This window comes from Xyrauchen texanus, chromosome 3, assembly GCF_025860055.1.
Source record: "Xyrauchen texanus isolate HMW12.3.18 chromosome 3, RBS_HiC_50CHRs, whole genome shotgun sequence".
Taxonomy (NCBI): Eukaryota; Metazoa; Chordata; class Actinopteri; order Cypriniformes; family Catostomidae; genus Xyrauchen; species Xyrauchen texanus.
This window is the reverse complement of record NC_068278.1, coordinates 48,693,095-48,709,208: the sequence shown is the minus strand read 5'-3', so window position 1 is coordinate 48,709,208 and position 16,114 is coordinate 48,693,095. Positions and strand designations below refer to the sequence as shown.

Genomic DNA, 16,114 nt, shown 5'->3' with positions numbered 1-16,114 from the left:
TCTGTTGACCTCTCTCATCAACAAGATTTTTCATTTGCAGAACTGCCGCTCACTGGATGTTCTTTGAGTGTTGTGCATGAAAATCCCAGGAGGAGTTACAGAAATACTCAAACCAGCCCATCTGACACCAACAATCATGCCATGGTCGTAATCACTGAGATCACATTTTCCCCCATTCTGATGGTTGATGTGAATATTAACTGATGCACCTTACCCATATCTGCATGATTTTACGCATTGCATTACCGCCACATGATTTGCTGATTAGATAATCGCTTTAATAAGGTGGTGTACAGGTGTTCCTAATAAAGTAAGTGATCAGTATAAGGCAAATTTCTGTTCCATCACCAAATGGAATCGCAAACATAATGACTGTATTCAAACAGGTTTCCCCAAACAATTATCTTGTCTTCCATTGGTCAAACAAATATGACAGATGCTAGTGGTTGAGCCAATTCTGCAGTGTCATGCTGGTAGGGATGCTCAAACGGAGCATTGTTAAAAAGTGCAACAAAGCCACAGTGCTTACACTTTTTGGGGGAATAAACCTACGAAAGGCTTGCTTATAGTGGTCTCTGCATATTAAGCTGGGACTGGAGAAAGTATTGTAACATAAAAATCCACACTTTGAAATAGTCCAATACATTCATTCAAGAATTTAAAAGTACAAATGTTCAGTGTAGTTTCTCAATAATTATGAAATCATAAAACTGAATGTAAAGGCTAATAGTTACACAAGAATGAGAAAATATGTGGCTTAAAGTAATTTTAGATGAAGCACAGCATGTCACACTGTAAGACGCTGCAGCCACTGACCATAAACACACACTACAAACTTCTTGGCTTACCTTTCTAAGAACTCTTGCTCTTTCCTCCTCGCCTGCTTCTCCGTCCTCTTTGTCGGTGCTCTCCAGACTTGGTTGTTTTTGTTTCGAGACTGCGAGGAGTTGAAAGGTTACTTGCATGGAATGAGGGAGCACAGGCCCTTTCTTTCTGTTCCTCCCCTGAGAGCAAGTGAGAGATACACAAGGCTTATTTAAGTTTAATCCAGGTTTCTTGCTCAAGCACTCTAAAAAGCCAAATCTTTGTTTATGTGCTCTCTCTCCCCTGCTATTCTTATATGCCCAACTGTGAATCTCTCTCTCCACCATACCTGCCCCCCCTTCAATAACTCACACACAAAACCTCTCTCTCTCTCTCTCTCTCTCTCTCAGGCTCCCTTTGGCACATTCATATAAACTCTGTAACTCCCATTCTCTTTGCTTCAAGCTCCCCCCACCATCTCACACTCATCTCTTTTCCCCTTCAAACAATTTCAACACAATGAAAGCAGCTTTGGTATACCATCTTAAGTCCCCCTCCCTTCTTTCTTGCTATAATTCTCACCACTTACACTCTCTCGCTCTTTCTCTCTCCTCTGCTTTGCCTATTCAGCCTACTTCCTCTCAGCTGGTTAGAGAAGGCGTGCTCGCTTGCTCAGTCAGCACACAGCTCATGTAAGTGTGTGTGTGTGTGTGTGTGATGGAGGGGGGGGGTGAGTATGCCTCTGATTGGCCAGTCGGAGGGGGATCAGATGCCACAGAGGCTGTCCTGATAGGTGTAAAGGTAAAGAGAAATATAAAATGTCCCACCCACCTGTTCTGCAGAGGCAGTGTATTCTCTCATAGAACTTTAATGAGTTATTGTGTGTGTTGGTGCCAATGACAGCTTTTATACATGTGTACCTCTCTGTCTAAAAGAGGCATTCCAGTGCAAGCAGAACGTGTTACTTTGGAGGCAAATATGCCAGAAAACACTTTACTTTTGTGAAATGCAGTGGCACCAAAGAGTATCTGGACTCTTCAGCCACACTTAAAAAGGCATTCATGTCTTTGCATTACATAACAAAAAACCAAGTGGCATCAGCAAACAAATAATGATCAACTAACCTCACTTTTCCAAGCCATTTTTGCAATTAAATGGCAACTTGTATCAAAGGTCTAAAAAAAAAAAAAAAAAAAGGTTATCTATTATTTTATAATTTAAAACCTACAAACATTTTACTGTGAATTTTTTGCTTGTGCCCTCTTTAATTTAAAAATGCCAATATTATCTAATATAATGCATAAAAACATTGTTTTTTTAAGCGATTTGAATTATGGGGACACTAGAAATGTGCCATAAACCACATTTATAGCATAATACTCTTGTAATTACCAATTTGTAACCAAAAGAAATGTCCTCGTAAACCACCCAAACCTGCCCGTGCACACACATGCACTCACACACGCACACACGTGCACACACAGTTCTGTGTGTGTTCATACTTGTGCACAATCATATCCTTTACTCAAATACATTTAACAAAAATAAGGAAAAGACCAATAAAAAAAAAAGCAAAAAAGGAAGTGCACAGCTGAGCGGATAAGTTACGACTTGAAAGCATGTTATCAGTGCTTTTACAGAAACAGAGACTTCTGTTGGGTATGTTTGTAAAGTGCATGTCTGCAGACAGGCATCCATGTGGCACAAGCTCTCTCAATTGCATGCAGCATCTTCCAAATAAGGAGCAGTAACTTAAATGCACTTAAATGAAACCATTTGCACATGTACAGGCGCACATGTACACAAAGATTAATTTCATCTCTTTAGACACAGCGAGGTAAAGGTAGAGGGGGAGGAGAGGAGTATGCGGAGAGCTTATGTTGAGAATGTATGAGGGTTTCCTTATGTGGGTGTAAAAAGATAGACTGTGGTAATAATAAACACAAATTTTCGTTCGCTTCAAGTTGAAGGGTTAATCACATGAAATGTTTTGAGGTGCTAAGCCAGGCAGAGGGTAAAGTTCTGATGTATTCCATTGGGTGTGGTGTTTAGACTGGCTTAAAATGAAAACATTCCTTTCAGAGACATTCAGCTACTTCTCCTTTAAGTGCTCTGTGCCCATATAAGAAGTGCTTAGGGGCATGGCTTGAGATGTGAGCCAGTCCTCTGCTGGTGAGTGAAGCAAAGCAATAAACAAATACAAAAGTGCACAAAAGACACAAACAGAGAGTTGGTGACAATCAATCATAGATTTTGTCAAAACTGCGGGCAAAACACTGAAGTAGATGGTTACAGTGCTCTCTGCTGCAACTGAAAAACAAGTTTTAATCTCCTTTGAACCCTTCCCCCAGCAGATATTCTAGGCTGTAGCTGGGGTGGATTTACTGTTCTATGAGAGACTTTTTGTGATTAACATTTTTTATTGATCCATCAATTAAACAATGAAAAGCAAAACATATACAAACAGAATCAATACTTAACCCTCACAATTGCCAAGCCCACACTCCCTCCTCAATACCAAGTTTAGATATCTCTCCCATAATCTCTTAAGAGAAGTTGAAGCTCCGTCCCCCAGACTCTGAATTAGCAGGGAGTAATACACTGATGCCTGATGACCTTTTCCAAAAGCAGTAATCACCACTCCCAGAGTATCTGCTGCTTTAGGGTGGTGTAAATGCAATGGCAAAATTGGGGCCAGAACTTTCTTATCTATACAAAACCAGGGAGGGGCTCTCTCAGGTGGAAGTGACCAATGAGCCAAATATCTGAGACCAAATGCATAATAATAAAACAAAATCTTGGGTAGGCCTTGCCCACCTTTGTTAATTGGCCTATGTAATTTAATGAAATGTTATCTGGGATGCTTACCATTCCAAATGAAGGACTTCGCTATGCTATCAAATTGCTTGAAATAAGAGAGGGGGACATCTACAGGGAGAGATTGTAACAGGTAGTTACATTTTGGAATACAATTACAGATAAATGTAATGAAGCCCACATCGCTCTAAAACCTTTTTTATTAAGTGGTCAAAATTAACTAACTAAAATCACACAAATTTGCTGGGAATAAAATGCCCAAATACTTAATGCCCTGTTTGGGCCACTGAAAAGCACCCGGATGAAAAGCAGTTACTGGGCAGTATGCTGTCAGAGCCAAAGCTTCGGATTTACACCAATTGACTCCTGAGTATCCTGAGAACTAAGAAAGGAATTTATAATTCTGTGGAGGCATGGCATAGATCTAGTGGGGTCGGAGAGGAATAATAAAATAACATCAGCATAAAGCAAAAGATTACACGGCAACAATAATGGGGAAAGAGGCCACGCCTCCCGCCACGGTAAGATAGAACAGCAGTGGGGAAAGAGGGCAACCCTGCCATTTTTAATCTGAAATTAATACATTTGTTTGTACCGCCACTTACGTGTGTCTATAAAGTAACTTAATGCATCCAATAACAATAACTAGCAAAGTGTGCAGAGCTCACAGTTCACTCGTCCGACCCTCGCATGGAGTCATGCAACTCCCTCTATGAAAGACTGTTAAATCTCACAGCTACATGACCCATCCCCTCCTCCATACTTGCCATGCCACATTTAAGTCAATCTCAAACTGTTGCATTAAATTATTTCTCCATTGAATTTTACACAGAGAACCACTTTTTTCTGAAGAACATTTGAGAAACAATTGACATGTTTCTGAAGAAAATAGTAGCAGTGATGGATCTCTATATAACTTATTGCCATGATGCTAGAATATTAAGGGTGGTTGCCTGGATGTAGCAATGTGGTTGCTAAGATGTTCTAAGTAGTAGATACTGAGTCAAAATGCTGTTGTTGTTATTTTTTGGGTGGTTGCTAGTTGGTTACTTACTATCCCAAGTCAAAAAGGCCTACCCTAGTTCCTAGATATGGTACAGGTCCTTTCTTCAAAGGAAGCCAACAGATTTTTTTGCCCAATTTATCATCAACCAGGCAAAAAGTAATGGTCAAAAATAGCTTAGAAAATTCATAGCACACCCCTCCTCAACAAGTTGCACAATTTGCCATAAAGGAATATTCCAGGTTCAAGACCTGTTAAGCTAAATCAACAGCATTAGTGTCATAATATTGAGTACCCCAAAACTTAATTTTGACTTGCCCCTCCTTTTCTATAAACAAAGCAAAAATCTGGGTTACAGTGAGGCATTTACAATGGAAGTGAAGGGGCCAATCCGTTAACATTAAAATACTCACTATGTCAAAAGTATAGCCACAATATATAAACAATATGCACGTTAACATGATTTTAATTGTGATAAAACTGCTTAATAACATTTTCTGTTTAAAGCCAACATGTATTGTAAACAAGCCAAAAAACTTTAAAACAACTGTAAAAATTATTATTTAAATCAACTTAACAGCTCAAGTAATATGCAAGAAGAATCAATGTAAATGCTTTTATTAAATTATAAGCTTCAGATTTCTGCCTTTAAACCCTCCAAGAAATTTACCACATTCACTTCCATTGTAAGTGCCCCATTGTTACCTCGCTTTTTGCTTTAAAAAAAGAAAAGAAAGAAAATTTATAATTTTTGTGGTAATCAACATTATACCACAAATGGTGTCAATTAAGCTAAACTTCTATTGAACCTGGAATATTTCTTACATATTTATACACCGTAAGAATCAAACTTTTTTTCTCCTGAACGAACTAATGCACCCCAAATGAATGAAGCATGCATTTATACTGTGTGCTGCATCATTTTTAAATTAGTTTGATGAGGAAAATATGTAAATAAAGATTTTTACGTTCAAACCACACTCAAACAAACTCTCCATGGTTCACCACTACAAGCTAAGAGCTGCAAACCTCTGGCAAACATTTGTGGCGAATCAAAACTCATTTGCATGTGAAAATAACAAGTGGCAAATTTGCTGTAAATTTGCAGCAAGTTTAGGTTTTTTGTAAGGGCTCCTAAATCAAGAATTTCATAGATGTGCACAATAGCAGGAGAAATATCACCAAACGAACACTTTCACAGAACACAAACGTCAGAACATTTCATCATCATTTTTAAATAAATGAAGTCTGGTCAACTGACTTTAACAAGTGTAAATCAGCCTTTCATAGCACCAAATAGTAAAATTTGAGTTACATGCCAGTGTTTAATACTCAGGATTAGCAGTATCCCTTAAAAACAAATATATAGTTCTGACAAATTTGCGCAAATTTCCTACTCGTTATTTTCACATGCAAATGAGCCGCAAATATTTGCCAGAAGTTTGCAGCTCTTCACCGGTAGCGGGGAACCTGCAGCAAATCTTTGGCGACATTGAAGAGTTTGCTGCAAAGCTCATTTGGATGTGAAAATAATAAATATACATTTTGCTGCAAGTTTGCCAAAACTCTCGATTTTTAGATCCCTTAACCTAAGAATGAGCAATAGTAATTGTGATGTTTGTCTATCCAAGCACGACTAATTATTTTAACTTCTTTCTGCCACATCCTTAATGATAGCAACTTGTCAACAGTATGGCAAGTATGCATTTAATTAACATAGTGGTTGTCAATGTATATTCTTGCCAGCTTCAACTGTGATGCTATTTGGAGCCATTTTGGAGCCACCAGACTGACGCTGTTATAGTCAGCTGCTCAACTTCCTGTTTTCCACTTCAATGAGCCAAGTGAAAACACACAAAAGGCTCAATCCTGTGCTCTCTGTACTGCTGGGCTACACTGATGTAAATACAGAGGATGTGATTTCTGCTAGTCAAACCTTTGACACTTTATACTTTCTCACTTCATTATTCTATCTTTTGATGTCATCTCTCGTGCAAAGAGAGTGTGTAAAAAGAGAAATCAGGCTACAGTAAGCAAGTGAATCTGCTCTAAAAAAAGAAGAATGTTCCAGAAGAAACTGTGCCCTATTCACAGAAAGCAAAGCTATTTTGAGCAATGGAACAGCAATCTTTACCTCTGAATGTATATTTATGATGTGAGTGCGTGTCAGGCAGATATGCTTCTTTAAAACAAACCATATGCCAATGAATGTACGTTTTATTTATATATATATATATATATATATATATATATATATATATATATATATACTACATATACACATATACACACACATACACAAATAAAACTAACTAATAAACAGCACTGAAACAAACTGAGACTCTATAAATCAATTGTGGAAGATCTGTTAAACTGTGATCGACATTGCCACAATAAAAAATGCATAGGTTAGACTAGCTAGATATTAAAGTTAGCCCTTCTGTAGAGATTATCACCTGACACTGATGAATGAGGACAGCAAATAACATGTCCTTGGTAACATACACTTCAATGTGGGGCTGCTTGGTGACAAATTTGCTTCACTGTAACAGTGTAAGGACTTAAAGAGAACAGGAATAGATGAGAAAAACAAGGTGGATTTGAGAGCAAGGGTAAAATGAAAGACAGCAAGAGAGAAATATGGATTTTCAAGAAGTTGATTGAGGCAGAAAAAGAAATAGTTTGTTAATCTAGTACAAGGGCACGCACAATCCACAAAAAAATCAAGCTAACCTACAATTAGCCCAACAGAAGCAAAGTAGGCTACATTGCCATAAAGAAAATAGAGCATACATCTTAGGCATTGCTATAATTAGCCTGTAGTCTGCAAGACAATACAGCAGGACTTCTAAAAAATCTAGAATAACAAGACCAAGAGCTAAATTTTATGTACTTTAATGACATTTTGTTTGGGGTTAGTATACATTAGATTTATTTTAGCATTGCTACCACTGAACCACTTCTAATTCAGTTTGTTTGAGAGGCTGTCTTGTTTAAATAAATGATAAACAGCTTAGCAGGTTAGGATCTTGTTCTCACACTGGCATTGTTGATATCATACGAGTACACACGCTTGCACAAATACACAAATGCACACCCACAAACTTAAATCTGTGATACTGATCTGGTATGAGCCTCTGTTGTTGAAATCCTTATCTAAGCACCTCATAGAGAAAGCACAAAGCTGATCACAGATCAGGGGAGGGCTAAAATGTGAGGCAGGTTTTAGATAAATAGCTCTAGTGATGGTTGTGTGGGTTTGGCTATTACAGTTAACCAACCATGGCAGCTATATGGCTGTTTAACTTTTCTTTCTTTCTTTCATTTTTTTTCACACCATGCCAGCTTCTGTGGCTATATTCATGGCAGGAACCACGTTTAGTTATTTAAAATAGAGTTAAAAAGGTGTTTAAGATTCATTTTTACTAAAAACCTTAAAACTACATTTGGATTCAATGGTTAAAAACCTTATCAAAAGTATCAACTGAATAATACAGGTTCCTCAGATGTGTAGAAGTATGACACTCCAGTAAAATATGTTTAATGGATTGTGGGTTCTGACAAGATGAGCACTTTGGTGAATTTTCTCCTGATAGTAAAACTTTGAACCCAGCGATTATTAAAAGGGAACACATATCTTGTTCCAACAACAAGATTTATTTAATGTAATTTGTTGTTTAAACACTGATCCCATGAGGTACAGGGCATTTTACTGGTTCGGTAGATAGTGCTTCTCTGGCAGCTCTGTCTGCTTGTTCATTTCTGGAGATTCCCGAGTGTCCAGGTACCCAGCAGAAAATAATATTAAAACTCTTTGCTTCAAGAGATGACAGTTTGATTAAAATCATCACGATTGTTGGGTGATCAGTTTTAGTAGCTTCCAAAGACATGATTTTGAGTTTGTTATTATTAAAAAAGGTTTTTGTGGAGTAGTCTCAATAAACTTCAGAGACAGTAGTAGAGCGTTTGCCTCTGCAGTGAAGACTGAACTTTGGTCAGGGATGCAGATACACTGTCACAGTTGGTTTGTTGCAAAAGCTGCTGCCACTTTATTTCCAGATTTAGATCCATCTGTGTATATTGGGATATGTTGTGGGTATACTGCTCTTATGTCCAGAAATTGTTGATGGAAATCATTCGGATGCATTTTGGATTTTTGGTTTCTTGTTAAATCCAGATGTATTTTAGGATTTTTGAGATCCCATGGAGGACTTTTTCAGAAATGTGTCTGTTCCAAACTGTTTAGATACACTTTCAGATTCTCCAGATGGGTTTTTATATGTAGGTCAAATGGACGAATGAAACGTGTTTTTTAATAAATGCTGGGAAAAATGCTGAATAGACTGGGTTTTCTATATTTGTTTTAAGTTTGGTTGCATATTGTAAGGCCAACTTTAGGCGTCTGATTTCCAAGGAAGGTTCATTGGCTTCTGCATAGAGACTTTGGATTAGTGATGTTCTTTAGGCTCCCAAAGCTAGTCGTATACCTTGGTGGTGTACAGTGTCTAAATGTTATATATATGACTTCCTAGCTGATCCATAAATGATACTTCCATAGTCCAGCTTTGAGCGTACCATGGTTCTGTACAAATTCATGAGAGTTGAGCTGTCTGCTATATAACCCATTTAGTTTTGGATCTATGGCTGTTTAAAGAAGCCCAGGTCCAAGCTGCTCATCTAAAGGCTAAAAAAAATGTTGCATACACAGAAACATGAACAAAAATGCATCAAAATCAAAATATTGTCCCAGGTTATTGGAATTGTACCCCATCAAAAGAGCCATCCACCTCTTTCCTGATCATGTCTGTTTTTGGTTTCTGGTCTCCAGTGTTTTCACTTGCATTGGTGTTTGATATTTGTGTAATATTGTTTACATTATATAGACTCTTGGAGCTTTTAGACCTTGTACATACAATTCATAACAAGCAGGGTTTTGACCAAATGTATAATACAAGTAAATGTACATGGCAGTAAGATACAATCAGTATTGTTCCATTTGACAACATTTGCTTTAACAGTCATTCTGTGTGTGCATTACACAATGATTTTAAATAAATGTGCAGAAGGTCGAAATTTCTGTATTATAACTACTCTATTCTAATATTTTGAGATACTGGATTTTTGATTTCCATGAGCTAGAAGCCGTAATCATCAAGATTACAACAAAAAAGGCTAGAAAAATTTCACTTTATGTGAAATGAATCTAGAATATATGAAAATTCCACTTTTTTTTATTAAATTACAGACAAAAAACTTTTCACAATATGAATTTTTTTTTTAGATGCACCTGTATAGTTTTAAATGAGACGTTTGCCTCCCATTCCACTCCACTTAAACTCCTTATGATGTTTATATTTTCTGACATTTTCCAACAATTTTACAGTATTTATATGATCTGCCCATGTTAATTTTGGGTCAAATAAGATTCCAAGAATCTAAATACTTTCACCCCGCCCACTGTTCTTTCATACACTTTCAGGTTACTTTCGGTGAGAATTATTTTCCTTGTGAAAACGACTTTTTATTCTGAGAATTTAAATCCCCATTCATATGCCCATTTTTCTACCTTTATTACTGCTTCTTGTATACTGTATAATGTCAACAGTTTTCTCATTGCCCCATCCTTAAGATGTCTCAGCATTAAGTACCCTATTTGATCCTTCCCTGGTGATGTACGAGTATTGGCTTATCTGGAGTTCATCTCTTACTTCTTCCCATGTTAACTGTTCCATTTCTAGGTCATATATTGCTGCTATCAACAGTATTTTTGCATTTTAGACTCAGTCCAGGCTGTACTGTTTATAACTCCAGCAATAAATGTTACCAACATTCTCTTTTCAATTCTTATATTTTCCCTTGTTACTTTATTGTTTCCTCCCATCTGTTCCCATGTTTGTACATTATGACCTATGTCTTGTCCTCTAATCTGTTTTGCAGCCTCAGCACATGTCATTTTCTTCTCTCCTCTCCTTTTCTGTATCTCTATTTCCCATTTCACTACTTCACATCCTCTATATGCAGCATTGTGGGCCTCTCCACAGTTACAACACTTTGGTTGCACTCCCTCACCACATTAATCATATTCATGATTTCCTCCACAGTGTGCACATCTATGTTCTTTTCTACACCTTGAGGCAACATGTCCAAACTTTTGGCAATTGAAACATCTCACTGGCCCTGGTGTATATTCTCTTACAGTATAACCCATCAACCCTAATATCACTTTTTTTTGGCATTTCTTCCCCTTGAAATTCTATCTTTATCATGTTTCATTTTCTCCCCTAATTCCTTCCACATTTGATTTCATTCTTCGCACATTCAATATTATTCCTCCCTTTATGTTACTTTTAATTTCATTCATGTCTATGTTAAGTGGTATGGTCTGGTACCCCAGGTATAACACCCCTTTGTCCCGTTTCTACCTTTTTCTCCTACGTTGTTTGTGCTAACCACTTTAATTCCGGTGATTTCCTTAAGTTTAAGAGCTTTATTTGCCTGTTCTTCTTTGTGACATCCCACTAACAAATTTCCATCGGATAGTACTTCTGCAAAATCTATTTCCAACAGATTTATCAATCATCTTTGCCAATTTTAATGGATTAATTTTACTTGCCCCAAATTGATCACCAAACATTATGTTTTTCTCACTCAGTTCATCTGGTTCTTCTTAACCACTTCTATCCTTCCATTCTTTCCATTGTATTCTTATAACCTCTTTCCAACTTTCCCTATAAGATCCACCATTTTCTTCTTCACTTCCTACCCCCATACATCCCTCGCTATCCCCCCAATCATGCCTCACTGTTCCATTCCCAGAGCAGTTGTGCCTCCCCGCTTTTCCCATTCTTCATCCCGCTGACAACGCCACAATCAGCCTCTCCCCGATGGTGATTGTATTCTCACAGACAACTCTCTGTATTCACTAAAGGAAGGCGTTGAAGTTCCCGCTTGGTTGGTGAACTAATTCACCTCTGACGCGACACTGAACATTCATGTGACGTCACACGCAAGCGACAGTTACACAATGCACTGTGGGAGTTGTAGTGTCACAGACATCCTAGATGTGGCTAAGTCTATAGTATTTTTCTATAGTATTTCCTTGCCGGTTTTGTCATTGGTAAAGTGAAAATCGTCACTTATGCGCCGGAGTTTAACACTTAGGGATTTAAAAAAATAAAATAAAATACTTGCTTTTGCACATACAACAAATTATCGTCAGAATACCCCAAACAGGAACAAGGGTCGATCAACTTAATTCACAAAGCCCAAACACAATAACAAGACTAGTCTTTAACAAACACAGAATCTGAGTAACAGGTAAGGATATATGTTAAGAGGACAATGGCAATGGACTAGTACAATTCTCATCACGATCTCATCAGGACAGTAAAAGAGTACATTGTGTTTAGGGGGATGTTCGATTGAAACCCCTCATTCAATGCATATGTATCGATAGCAAAAAGAGTCGCTTCATGCCTTAATGAGAAGCCAGCCACCTCACACTGAATAACCATCTTCAACACACATTTGCTTCCTACATCAGCCTGACATGCTTATTCTCTGATTTGAAGCAATCCCTTCCATGCATTTTTTCATCTAACCCAATAATGTAATACATGCATGCTTCTGTTGATGGCCACACTGAAAGAGGTCAAACAGCAAGGGTATTAAGGAACAGATCGAAGTCTTTTAAAAGGACTTCTGGTCGGCTGTAAAGGGCAGGTTCTATCTGCAGCTCTTTAGGGACATTTGTGCCTATTACAGGAAAACAACATATTCTTCAGGGTCTATGTTGATCCTCTGTTAATTTTTCTGGGAACAATGGAATTTGCTCTGCTGCTCTCCATTGTGCCTTTCCCTTGACGTACTGTCTGGCATTGGTAATGAGCAGGATGGATGCCTCTTACATATTCTGCAACCTGTTTACACACCCATCCACTCCCTAAACTCTGATGGTGAATCTTGCATAAAAATATGGGTATTATTGATAATATTCATGTATAATAAGGCATTCAGGGGGTACACAAATTGTAGTCTATCATAAAAAGCATACAGACAGCTCTATAAAATAAAAAGCCAGGCTGGATTCACATGGGCCTTGGCTGGAGGTGACGGGGTATTGCATTATAGAAATACAATCATTCTCACTTTAAGTGCATAGAATCTACTAAATCAAAATGTAATAAAAGGTTCAAAAGAAAGAGAGGGAGGGGAAGGGACAGAGACTGAGGTCGGAATGCGTGTGCACTTACGAAAGTTGCCTTCAGTGGACGAAATAACATGAATCAGACAAAGCAGAAACGCCCCCCTGCGCATGCACATCCAGCAGCTCCTGTATGCATTGTGTGTGCATACTCATTATAACGCTGTGATTAAAATACCATTATTAAACACACGTGAGAACGTTTCAAGTACAATGGGAGAAAATATCACAGTTAATCATTATACCAGACTGAGGAGTCATGTAATAATTTAAGCATAGATTTAAATGAAAACGGTTTAAGGTATATTCATGATTGATCAGTGCGACAGCAAACAGTACTGTAACTTCAATATGAAGAAATCATCCTATCAAGATTATATCTGGTCCTATATACATATATATACATATATATATATATATATATATATATATATATATATATATATATATATATATATATATATATATATTGAAATGAGAGCGATCTAAAGAAGGATGGCAGCACAAAGAGAATTGGAGTCGTTACTCACCCACAGCAGCAACGACAGGAACGACGGCAATGACAAGGACTGTAGCAGTCAGCAAACTAACATTGCCATCCTATCTGGAGAAAGAGTTTAATCTTATTTTAGACAGCTGGCAGAAGCTCCGTATCTTCTGTCTAATCGACGACAAACTATCTGCGTTGAAATCCCACTATGTAACCAACATATATTTGGCCTATGAGCATATAAATTGCTAGCTGTGTGATTCTGCTTTCCAAATGCCGACAAAGCTATTTTGATGGTCTTTCTTTTCCTTCCACGTCCTATAGCCACCTCTGCCAATGGGCCTTTTTCTATTTTCTGCTTGGCTGTCTGTCCAAACCCCTCGCCCATAAAATGATCCTGTCGCTTTAAAACAATACTTCCGGGATTTGCTAAAAAAAAAAAATAACTAGGGGGAGGGACTTTCGAACAGCTGAAGGGCTGTAATTTAAGCGATTGGTCGCTTTCTCTTCCACAAACCAATTGAATTTCTGTATCTATGTTATATTTGAATATATTAGCATAATCGCACTCTCATTGGTTCTGTAGCGGGCAACGTCTTATCAAGCCACGCCCAAGTACACGTGCTATTTGTCCCTTTTACTCCTCTGGAGTTGAACGACATAGATAAGGAGAGGACCGAAATATTATTATAATTATTATGCACTAATAATATTTCGATAAAAAAATACTAAAGCACATCAAACATACAGTAGTAAATTTATTATTTTGTTTAACAAAGTGTACAAATATTTGAACAAAGTTATATTTACCTTAAACGAGAACAACATAAACATTTACTTACAGAGCTCAAATGAAACAAGGCACTATTCAAATTAGTCGTGTTATTTTTTTGTATAATATAGCCTATATATTTTATTGACACATTGTTATTTCCAATTGTTATTTAAACGCAAAAGGTACAGAAGTTTGTACCACCACTAGACAATAACTCAAATTAAAGGCTGAAAAATTCTCAGTAGGTCACGATTCTATATAAAGGCACTTTGGAATAAAATAAAATGTAAAATAATTTAGACCGTATTAAATTAAGCAGCATTTACTGTCCGTTAGATGGCGCAATCGTACTACAGGTGTAACAAACATAAATCAAGTCTGTGGAGTCTAGCAGGTTGCATCACATTGTTTTACCAAAGAAGCTTGTTTTAAATAATTAAAAATGACACGTTACGTCATGCTTTTGTTGTCTTTGTCGTTGTAATTTTTTTTAAGAAGCTGTAGAGTAAATTTCAGATTTTATAAGATCATTTAATTAAACGTAATTCAATTCAAGAACTTAAGTACAATGTTAAAAACCATGGAGCCTTGTTAGTTTTATAAGATTATAATATTACAGATAGTAAAATATGCGGTTTAAAAAATGCTTTGCTCACCTGTGCTGGACCAAAACGTCATTGGATGCATCGCCTTTGAGACCCGCCCACATTAACAGTTTAGCGAAGGTGATTGGTTCCTGCTCATGTCACCTACACAATGAAGACACTGAATAGCTCTCCAGGCGTATTGCAAACACAAGCGGTCCATCACTCTTACCTTCATAATGAATATAAACAACTACGTTTACTCTTAGCAACTTCACATAACATTCACAAAAGGGAGGAATTAAAGTGGCTAATGACACAGGAGTCAAACAAACGAACTGTTTCTTTTGTTGGATTTAAATCTGAGCAATGTCGCTTCTGTGCGTGCGAGGTAAGTATTTTGAACCTCTCTATATTTTCATCTAGGCCTATTTTATCCTTGATCACATTTCACCGTCTTTTGGTAGGTCTATATAAAACTTTCTGTTTTTGCAAAAGTCCTAAACTTAAAATAGGCCTACACCTGCAACCGGTGAAAGCAACAGGTAACAGAAACTGGATATAATTTAAGTTATATTTAAATATCAAGTGAATAGGTACGTTTCGTTGTATGAAAGTGTTACATTAACTTATAAAACGGCGATTGTGTGTGTTATGGTGGATTTGAAGCGACTCGTCCTCTCTCTTAATGCGCTAACGTGGTTTCCCGGCGCACGGGTGCGCTGCGATGTTACTGTGACTCCGTAGATACAGTGATCACCTGTCTCATTTGCCGCACACTTTCACAAAACACGCATTTCCCCTCATATGAAGGTAAAATAGTGCCTACCCGATTTTCATGCGTAGAGTAAGATTTGTAAAAGCGTAAATGAAGTTACAAGCGTGATCGAAATAGCGGAGGCTAAATCAAATTGCAAGCATAAAAATAAATCGCATGGGTACATAACGTTTCGCTAAGGTGTAAATCAAGTTGCAAGTGTAAGAAAAAAATATTAGCAATACTTTAATGCTTTGCATAATTGTAATTCATGTGTTGTGAATCTGTAATTTCATATTAACACAGAGTACATTTTTTCAATCAGAGAACTGCAAACAAAGAAAGGGTGTCATGAACAGCAAAACGAATTGACCGCATTCAAATATGTCTGTATGTGCAAAAATATTAAATATTAAACTAAAATATTAATACATATACAATTTAATAATATTTACTATTAATTATCATTGGCAAGGCATTTCGGTGAATATATGGAATTAGCTGGTATCACAGAACTCGTGCTAGAAAACAAATGAATAAAGTAAGCCATGTAAAACAAAACACTGTGAACAGATAGGTAAATAGTCCACTTATATAGTTGTACTTGGAACCGTCATATCCTGGCGGAGATAGGAGGCAGGGGCGTGGAGCCTACCCCCGTGCAGGACGGGACTCAACCTG

At 37.3% G+C, this 16,114-nt stretch overlaps 1 protein-coding gene across 3 annotated transcripts in view; it reads right to left on the bottom strand.

The window, feature by feature from the left end:
• LOC127626831 (protein FAM214B-like) overlaps nucleotides 1-13,702 on the bottom strand; it is a 35,235-nt gene extending 21,533 nt beyond the window's left edge. For 2 of the 3 annotated variants that reach the window (XM_052102902.1, XM_052102921.1), the window contains exons 1-2: nucleotides 13,358-13,702; nucleotides 849-1,004 (exon numbers count right to left, since the gene is read on the bottom strand). The gene's annotated coding sequence lies outside the window, so the exon portion shown is untranslated. Of the gene's footprint in view, nucleotides 1-848; nucleotides 1,005-1,393; nucleotides 1,474-13,357 lie in introns of those variants that run through there. The other variant, XM_052102912.1, reaches the window with a different exon arrangement.
• Nucleotides 13,703-16,114: the final 2,412 nt, after the last annotated feature.